Here is a 10,274-nt window from a genome sequence, read left to right as displayed (position 1 = left end):
TCACATAAAGAAAAACGATCTTTATGTAGATTTTCTTTAATAAAAGTAACGATGTCAAGTATGTTTAGTTGACACCATCAGAGCATGTTAAAGTCTATTTTAAATGTTATATCTTGAAGTATATTTATTTTTTAGTCTCAAGAACGTTTTGACTTAGTCTCAATAGGCTGTATTATCGACTTTGTTTATAACTTCTAAGAGTTGATATGACAAATAAATATTATTTATTTACTTGCTTTCTCACTGACATCAAAGGCTCTGTATTTCCTGAAGACTCTATAGTTGTACATTCCAAGCTGTGGAAATACTGGGTATAAAATTATTTTTGGTAAATGAATGAATGAATGAATGTTTATTCCATCAACTGTACATGAAATATCACAAATGACAATAGTAAAGAACTAAACAGAATTGTTTTGAAAACAATAGTTTACTAGTTATCTAGCTAAGATACGTAACTTAAATAATTAATAAGGAATAAAGCCTGCATGGGCATTCAGGCCTGTGCGCAGGCTTCAGTTGATCGTCCCGCCACGATAACTTAACATGAATCTTAACTTGATATCTTTAATAGCATTTAATAAATAGAATGTGCTAGAATTTTTAACATAAAAATAATTTTAAAATAAAATAAAAGAACACGATTTAATATGAGGAACTGGCTTGTTACGTTTAGTAAAAAAGTAATTCAGTGTTAGTTTATCTATGATAATGCAAACAGCGTCATATCATTGTGTTGGCCCAGGGGAGATCAAGTCAGCATGGTTCTATAATAAATAGTGTAGTAGTGTGGTGTGTGTAGGTCTAATTCTAAATGATGGTAGTGTAGTGTAGTGTAGTGAGTTCAGTAGTAGTATGGTTTAGTAGTATAGTGGTCTAGTGGTCGGGTGTAATATTATAAAGTGCCTGAGGATGGGTGTTGCAGGTCAGGCCGCTCGGTAATCTGCAGATATAATGGACTCTGCATGTGTGATACCTAATTGGAGTAGCCATTGTTTCACTCTATTTTTGAAAACAGGCAAGGAGGGTGATTCAAAGAAGAGTGCAGCTATTATGATGAACACGAATATTTCTATATAGAATGTTAGATATATAAAAGGGGTTTGTTGTAGAATACTCTTTACGTAACTGTAAAGTAACAGTCCTAACATTATGCGCATATCTAGTATCATGAATGGTGGGTAATTTCTGAAAAGATTGTGTTAAAATTAAGGTAAAATGTACGTCAGGGAGAGTCTTTAAAAAAAGTTGGCGAATAGTAAGAATAGCAGATTCTCTAAATAGAGTGTCAGTAGAATAACGTTGACTTTTGTTAAACCCTATTTTTAGTATGCGTTTTTGAGAAACAAAGAGGGGATATAGAATAAGATGGTCTTGCCCCCTCCCCAAGCAATTATTTCCGAAAGAAAGAAGTGATTGAATGTAAGCATAGTAAGCTAACTTAATTTTCTTTTTCCATCAAAAAATTTCACTAATTTTGTCTGAAAGCAAAAGCATATTTTTTTAATATTTTGTACTAACATATCTATATGGTGGGTCCAGGTCATCCGAAAAATCAAAAATTACTCCAAGGTATTTATAGTAATCCACCTTCTCTACTTCCTCCCTCGCAAGTGCACGTATTAATAAGAAAGTTGTTACCACAACTATGAATAACCAAGTTTTCGTAAATTATAATCTGTACTATTTCTTAGGGAAATCGGCAATAAACTTTGTTTTTGTTATATTAAGAGAAAGGACATTTTGGTCAAACCAAGTTTTTAAAAGAGTAAAGATCACTTGATGCTTTTTGACCTGTACTTCTGGCCAAGACTTTCCTCTTAAAAAAACAAGGGTGTCATCAGCAAATAAGAATAATTTACCATTTAAATTCAATTTTGATATATTGTTGATATAAATTAAAAATAAAAATTGGACCAAGAGTGCTGCCCTGGACCACACCGTATTCCAACAGGTAGTGGATCACTGTTTTATACCACCAATAGACACACATTGTAACCTATCGGTGAGATAGCTCCGAAACCTCATGAGAGAGCAGTGCCGCGAACGCCCAACTTTCAAGCTTCAATAGTAATTTGCTTCTGTCTACGGAATCAAAAGCCTTTTTTAAATCCAGAAAAATTAACATTGAAACGCGTTCCAATCCGAAATGCTATCATTTATCTCTCTATTGATGTCAAAAAGAACGTTTGTGATGTTTTTGTCATTCCTAAACCCGTACTGAGAGTCACACAGTATTTCGTTTTTCTTGGAGATATGTAACTAGTTGATCTTTTACTATGCGCTCTAACACTTTTGAAAATACACTCAACAGGGAAATTGGGCGGAAGTTGTTTTTATCATTGAACTCGTTGAACTTATGTAGAGGGAAGACTTTTGCCAATTTGAAGAAAGAAATTTGGAAAAAACGCCCCATTTAAGATACTTAAATTGATTAAATGAAGTTAGAGGGTGGAAGAAAAAAATTGATATTTAGTTTTAGAATGTTAGCCGAAACATCATCGAGGCCCGGCGCAGACCCTTCCCCGCAGTCCAGCCCACCTGATGAATGATGTCCAATTCTGTCACAGTGTGAAATATTATTATGTAATGCATTCTGGTAATAAAAAGATTGGCATAGCTCACTAAGCTTGGTCATAAGTCTGTTCACGTTTTGATCATAAATATGAACATTTGCTTAACAGTTGGAAGAAATTAGTTTCTTGGCTTCTTACAAAAATTTGAGTGCTGTTAATCTACTTAACTGTGAGGTCTGTTTCACCGTTTCCTAAGTGAGAGTCCACTGTTTTCTTAAGTTCCTCCAAAAACCTCTGTTCTTTGAGAGTCCTATCATAAAGGACAGACAATAGATCCAAACTGGGTTTACTTGATAGCATCAAAGATTTCCTTGATGAGGTCCAAGCCATGCAGATGACTTAAGTTTAAAGGTCAAGGTTGAAGTGTTGTTTTGTAGACACATAACAACACCCATTAAGACTACGCTAATTGAGAGGGCAGCACTTTCACTTTGTTGAGAATTAGCATCAGCTGGTACTTTTAAGTACACCACGTAAAAAAAAATTTGGAACTAAGAGGGTTAATTGAAGTAAGTTTAAATGTGACATTTAACCTGAAATAAAAATCTGTTATTTCAAATGTTTAGAGAATTATTCTGTTTATTAACCTTGATTTGATTTGATTTGATTCTGTTTAGTGAATTGGAAGCACAGATCAAATTAACTTATCAAAAAATAATACTGTATTAACAGTAGACTTTTTATAGTTACCCTTATAAAAAGCTTAATTTTTATAAATATTACAGATTAGTCATGAAAACTCATTTGAAACATTTTCTTATCATACAATAACTTATTATACAGTATAAAACTTTATCGCAGAGTTTGATTTTTTAGAGAGATTATCACGGAGGAAATCAATAAAGCACAACTCACTAATAGAATAGACTTTATTATCTAATCCATATGGTATATGTAAATTATAAGTTTTTCAAGTTCCAAATACTGCTATTCACAAGTTTAGGTGTTACTTAAAACAGTCTACTTTAATAAATCCTGAACTGATTCAATGTTCTAAAATATTCTTACAGAAAATTGTAAAACTATTGTACCTTTTCAAAATGTTAATAAATAAAACAATCAATAAACTATATCCAAATAAATAAATATTTACACAACCAAATTTTTTAAGTGGCGAGAACATTGATTCCTCACAGATAGATATTTGATAGACAACAATTTGATAGATTCAAATAAACATCTGATAGAATAACATCATCTACGCTAACAAAGGTTGGTCCACAAACATCTCATTGCATGCAATTTGTACAGGATACGACACAAGTTCGCAGCAAATATATCCTACAAACTTGGAGACTGTGTACATGCTATAAGTAAATCAAGATATATTTAACCCTTAAACTGGCAATAGTCTACGCAATAGAAATAAAACCTCTATGGGTGTACTTTACGATAATTAAAAATGATTGATTCTCACAGTAAATAAGGCTTTATATAATCCATATGCGTGTTTGTATGATCCTATTCTTCATAAAAAAACCAATTTTACGCCTGCTGTATGCAAGATGGCAATAGCTACTGTACTATTTAATTAATAATTTGATGACTGAAAATACAAAATACCTATTTTTATAGGTACTTAGATTTTCTATAAGCAAATTAATTACTAAAAGTGTTTTGTATAATTCTTTTACTTACAAATTGTAATTAAATGTAACATCTAACATGTTTTAATATGCAATAAGAGCCTGTTGTATGCGGTAATTCAACTGCCAGTTCCAAACAAAGTTGAATACATATTTTTTTAGAATAATTATTCCATTGAGTCGTCACATTTGAATTGATTGTTTTAACATTATTTTTAACATAACAGTCAATTAAGATGTATTGTCAAAATTATCTACACAGCAATGCATCATAACCGTCATAATAGTGTTTTGTGTCATGATTAAAATAACATTTGAATATTTTTTTTATGGAATTAATTGTGACATAAATTATGATAGTGAAATGAACTCTTGTAATCAATTTTTAATTTTAATGACTATGGAATATTCAAAACAGTGCATACACTGCAGTGTGTTAAGAGTTCTCAGTGATATTTGTCATTATAATAAGTAGGCAGTACTTATTTAAAAAATGGTCAAACCATCTCAATCAATGGTCATCTGACGATGCAGTTGGGCACAATCTAAACTGTAACTGATTTGCACTTTACACTTCCCACACATACGTAATGCACCGTAACAACTTCCACTTCTTTAGGTAACACGCATTATGTGCACATTATAGACATTAGCCTATATAGTTTAATTAGTACATAAAAATCCAATTAAAAAGAATATAATAATTTAGCAAAAGTACAGTATAGAAAATATAAGAACATTGTTTCAATAATACAATTGTTTCAATCTATATAATAAAAATTTAGTTACAAATGGCTTTAAACGTGAACAGCCTAACACTTCAGTCATTAAAAAGTATGTCTTCCAAAACATTAGCTTCAAAACAATAAACATGTTTATTATACAGTTAGTTAACTTTTTGGTAGGAAATGAATTTTAAATATAAAATATTTATTAATTTTAAAAAATGTATGTATAGTTCACTGTTAAAACTTTAATAGCTGTGGTCATTTCATAGAACAACTACATTTATCAAATTAAAACTACGTTTATTTATAAAAAGTGTTTACTGCTTTACTGCAGTGCATAAAATATAAACTGTATTACAATATTTTTTCAATATATAATTTAATTATGTTGGTAATAGTTCTCCATAAAAAATAATACACTACTGTACAATTATTTTATGTTCATTTGGGTCTTTTGTTAGGAAAGGAATTTAAAACCGAGTAATTTGTAAGTCTATATAACAACTTTGTTCAAATTTGGTGTTGCTCCATGGCGAGGAGCCTTCAAAAATACACTTTAACCACGGGTGACAATTCAAAAGGCAGTTTTGAAAACGGCTTAAAAAATATTTGCTACCTGACTGCTGCTGTCATATTTTGAGAGACAGCTGTTTTTTTTTTTTTCAATTCATAAAACACCATATTTTTTGTCCATTTTTTAACATTTTATGATGGAAAAGGTTTTAAAATGAAACCAACATTTTAAGAACATTATATGTAACTTTAGCACTAATTTAATAATTTATTATTAAAATTATTTACTTTTAATAGAAATTTAGATTTTTTATTCAAGTACTCGTATTTTCCCTTTAAGGGTAGAATGGGGAAGCAGCTGCTTTCTCTGCCCTTAACTGTGAACACCCACCATGTTATAAGATATTAAGATAAGAAAATAACATTGAAATAAACATTAAATCCTTTTCAATCAAATCAATATTCTTTCTGTCGTTAATGACATTAAATTACTGACTTGTTTTTAAAAACAAACAAATAATAATAAAAACCAGCTAAATATTTATAACTTACGTAAAAGTATACCGTATATAGCATAAGCTATGTAATAGTATACAGTATAGCATATTTGCTACACTATTGTGTAGCATAGTAACACTGTATCAGTCTGTGTGTGGAAGTAATAAAGCTGTTCATGAATCAAAATTTGACTTTTTTACCAAAATTATAAAAATGTATTAGCAAGCTACAGTATAAAAAAATTACTTCTGCACAGTCTCCATTAAACATAAGTAAATCACTAAGCACTTACACTCAACACATAAAATTAATTTGTATTCCGATGCAACTTAAATGCTGCGATACATGGTTTATTGACATCAACATGTACTTATAACACTTCCTCACAACATCTCCACATTGTACAGCTAAAGTAAAAGATGCGGAAGGATTGCTGAAAAGAGATCCATTGTAGATTTTGAAACTTTAGCAACTGTCTTTTAACAATATGTCCAATCAATACATATTCAATGGGCTCTTCGATTATTTGTTCAATTACCATGTGAAAACAAAAAAAAAACCATTTTACTAACTAAGTATTATTTATAAAGCATTACAATTCTTGAGGATTTCACAAAGATATTTTCTATGAAAAACCCACATCATCAAAATTTTTTAACTTAAAAACAATTTATGGAATTGATTGTCAAAAAAAGCTTAGACATAACGAAGAAAGGTATTCTATCTGGTACGTAAACTATATTTTTGTACTACAGTAAATAATCATTTTGCCTACTAAAGTCGTGTATAAATATAATTTGCAGTCTTCAATTAAAGCTTGCGATTCAGGGTAAGGTAAACTCTCCAGCTCTGTATTACAGTTCTGATAACTAAACATTTATTTAAACAATGTAATTATAAATACAACTGAATCTAAAGCGCACAATAAAAACAATTACATACTATAGTAAATTATGATTTAATACAACAATACAGTAACTACTTTGATCCCAACAATAGCTATTTACGTTCTGTAAACAGGGAACAAAATAAAACAGCTGTTGTAATTGTTATAAAATCTGTAAAGAACAAAACTTTAGAGGAACTGTGCTTACAATAATTCTGTTCTCGGTCTTTATAACTGTAAAAGTGTATTTCAAAAACCAGTATCACAAATTATGCCCACGTCTTGGTTGGATTCAGGTCTATGACCAGTCAAAGTGACTGTCTTGTCGCACTCAATGGCAAAATCACTTTATTTGTCATTACCAATATTTCAGTATTAATCCTAACTAGTTGTTGTACTGTGTACAATCTTAAAACGTTCTCTACGTAAACACAATAATTGTTCTATGTTTCTAGATATAAATTATTAGAACTTCAATCATGGTGAAGTTCAACCAAGTAACTTCACTGATAATATCACTTGTTCACCAAGTATCATTCATAAAAAATCGCAGTTAGTATTACTGGAAACAGATATATAATGCAGATATACATTTTATAATCCGTTGATTGAAAGAACGAAACCTGCAAATATTTGCCACAACAGTACATTTTACAAAACATTTCCATCTTTCAAAAGTCAGAAGGTAAAACAAAAAGATGATTTTACTTTAGTAGCCAGATATCTGAAAAATAATGTCGTATCTATGAAATGGTAGGAAAAGAATCCAGTTTACGCCAATATGTATTTGGGTCAAGACTCATCACCTGCTGATTGGTAAACTCTGATTCCTGTCATGTCGTTACAAGTACACTCAAATGGTGTATTGTGTTATATTTGTTACAAAAGTCATTGCTGAGTGTTGTAAAAGTGGCATTTCCAATAACCGAACTATAATTCCGAGAAGATTTCAATGTGAATAGTTCCTCCTTCAATGAAATGACCTAATAGCTACAAAACTGAAACAGCTGTTTTACATTAATCCCTGAACATACACAGTATCTTTGTCTTTCTACGGAGTAAAGCCAACCTTTACTCATTGTTTGGAAGTAGACAGCTACATTGTCTAGCAGGTAGAAGAAAACATTACTGATTAATTATATTCATAGTCGTCTATTATTCAATAGATACTGACACTTAACATAAAATGTTACACCTGAAGGATAAGATAAGCAATAGTGTACGATTGTGTTTCAGTTACATGCATATTATAGTTCAAACACTGAAACAAAGTTTTACAGCACTATTACAATGTTTCAAACTCTTTTAAGTAGGCTATTGATATAGTCATCTGTATATTTCTTCTGTTCTCATGTATTAGCTACGGAACTAATAAATTCGAACTAAAATCAATTATTTGTGCATTAAAAGATTATTTTGATATTAACAATACTATTAGTAAATAATATTAAGACATTTTCTATGCTAATTATTTTAAAGATTAATGTTTAACCTTCATCTTTAAGATTGAATCTTTAATATTAATCTTAATGATTAAATCTTTAATATTAATCATAATCTTTAAGATTAATCTTTAAGATTGGATCTTTAATATTAATCTTTAAGATTTTATCTTTAATATTTATCTTAATCTTTTGCTTGGTTTTAAAAACTTTTCAATGAACCATTAAATAAGTTTCGTGTACTTCTTAAATCATAATTTTTAAATTGATCGCTAAAAATAATAAAACACTATTTTACTTAAAAATAAAACAATTGTGTACCTTACTTAGTATCTCAGTGGTAAGTTTAAGGAATGTTAAAGATTTGAGCATAGTAATGTGACTCGGTTGTACATCAATTGACTAATGACATAAGCTCCTGTGTGCTGTAATACCGTAGCAATGATAGCAAAGATCACTGACATCCTGTAATTAGTAGAGATTAGTTACAACTTACAACAGATCTATCTATGTAGTGTCTAGTTTGGCAAGTTAACATTTATGGAATAATAGTCCCTAATAAAATACTAAAACACAGTTTGATCATTACAATTATTAAATTCATAACAACTAAAATTGTGTTAAACACATATTATGTGATATTTGACTAATCATTCTTTAATATTTTGATATTTGTACTGCACCTTTTACAATGTATATACTTTATCTTTAGCCGAAGATAGGCTAATGGGTGACAATAAATTAAGTACTTAGCACATTCAGACAAGTTGATCGATTTTTTTAATATTGTCTTAATACATTATGTGCTTTAAGGAAATCAAAACTAGGACTATATCAAGGTCCAATAAAAACATCTTTATTTAAAATCAAACTACAAACCAATTATAACAAAATACATCACAGAACGCTGTAAAATCACAAGAAAAATATAAAACTGTACAAAATAAAATAAGTAACATGAGAAATCTAAAACCAAACGTTTACAACAAAATATAACACAAAATAAGCACACATATAACTCAGATCAAAACGATGTCATTACTACTTGTATTTAAATAATTTAGATATGTATAACCACTACTAAGTATATAACACAGTCACTACGGCTTTCAGCTGTAATAAACGTGTTCAGCCATATTAAAATAACAAATAAATTATATAATTGGTGAGATTTTAATTAAGTATACAATATTATCTGTTAATAAATAAATCACCTTATTTGTTGTTAAGAATAACTGGAATGATTAAAAACTCATTATTAATAGTAAAGTGTAAAGATAGTAGGATTATTATACATCTTTAATCTTATATATATTTTATGAATTAATACAAATGAATAAGATCTGCCGTTGGACATCTTTTGAAGTAGAGAAATCACAGTACTTAAAAAAGGTAAATAATATTTAAATTAGAGCCCAGAACACAGAACAGCAGACAAAAATGACTAAGGGGTCTGGTTTTCACGATGCTGACAAGTGGAACATGTAACCTGTACTAGTTCAGGGCCAGTATTTGTTTATCTACGTGTCTCTGAGAAACTTTGCCAAGAACCGTACACAATGATGCTATATTCTAAATTAATCTCCATTGTTAAATAGCACATTTTTACACCATAACCAATGTGGCTCAAGAACATTTTTTATATTGTTTTTCTAATAATAATAGTAAAAAAAAAACAGCTTCAACAGCTATACTACTCGATTAGAACGAGTAACTCATTACCCGTGGGCCAGAAGACTATTGCACCACTAGTGTTCCTTTCTTATCATGTTTCTATAACTTTCTCTGTTCCTTTACATTGCTGACGACGTTCAAGAATAAAAGAACAATAAATAATACATTTATCAATAACAGTGGAAAGATTAAGAGGTGGCAGCCTAGTAGATGCCAAATTAATGGATGAGGGGACAAAATATATAAGGTCAAATAAAAAATGGGTACAGATAGCAGTGGCTTAACCGATTTCAAGGAGATCGAGGTTCATTTTCAATTAGTTTCATTAATCAATTAGTTATTTCCAAAAACATTAATCTCTGAATAGTTAC

This window comes from Homalodisca vitripennis, chromosome 2 (assembly GCF_021130785.1).
Source record: "Homalodisca vitripennis isolate AUS2020 chromosome 2, UT_GWSS_2.1, whole genome shotgun sequence".
Taxonomy (NCBI): domain Eukaryota; kingdom Metazoa; phylum Arthropoda; class Insecta; order Hemiptera; family Cicadellidae; genus Homalodisca; species Homalodisca vitripennis.
The sequence above is the reverse complement of the archived record's forward strand: the minus strand, read 5'-3'. Positions refer to the sequence as shown.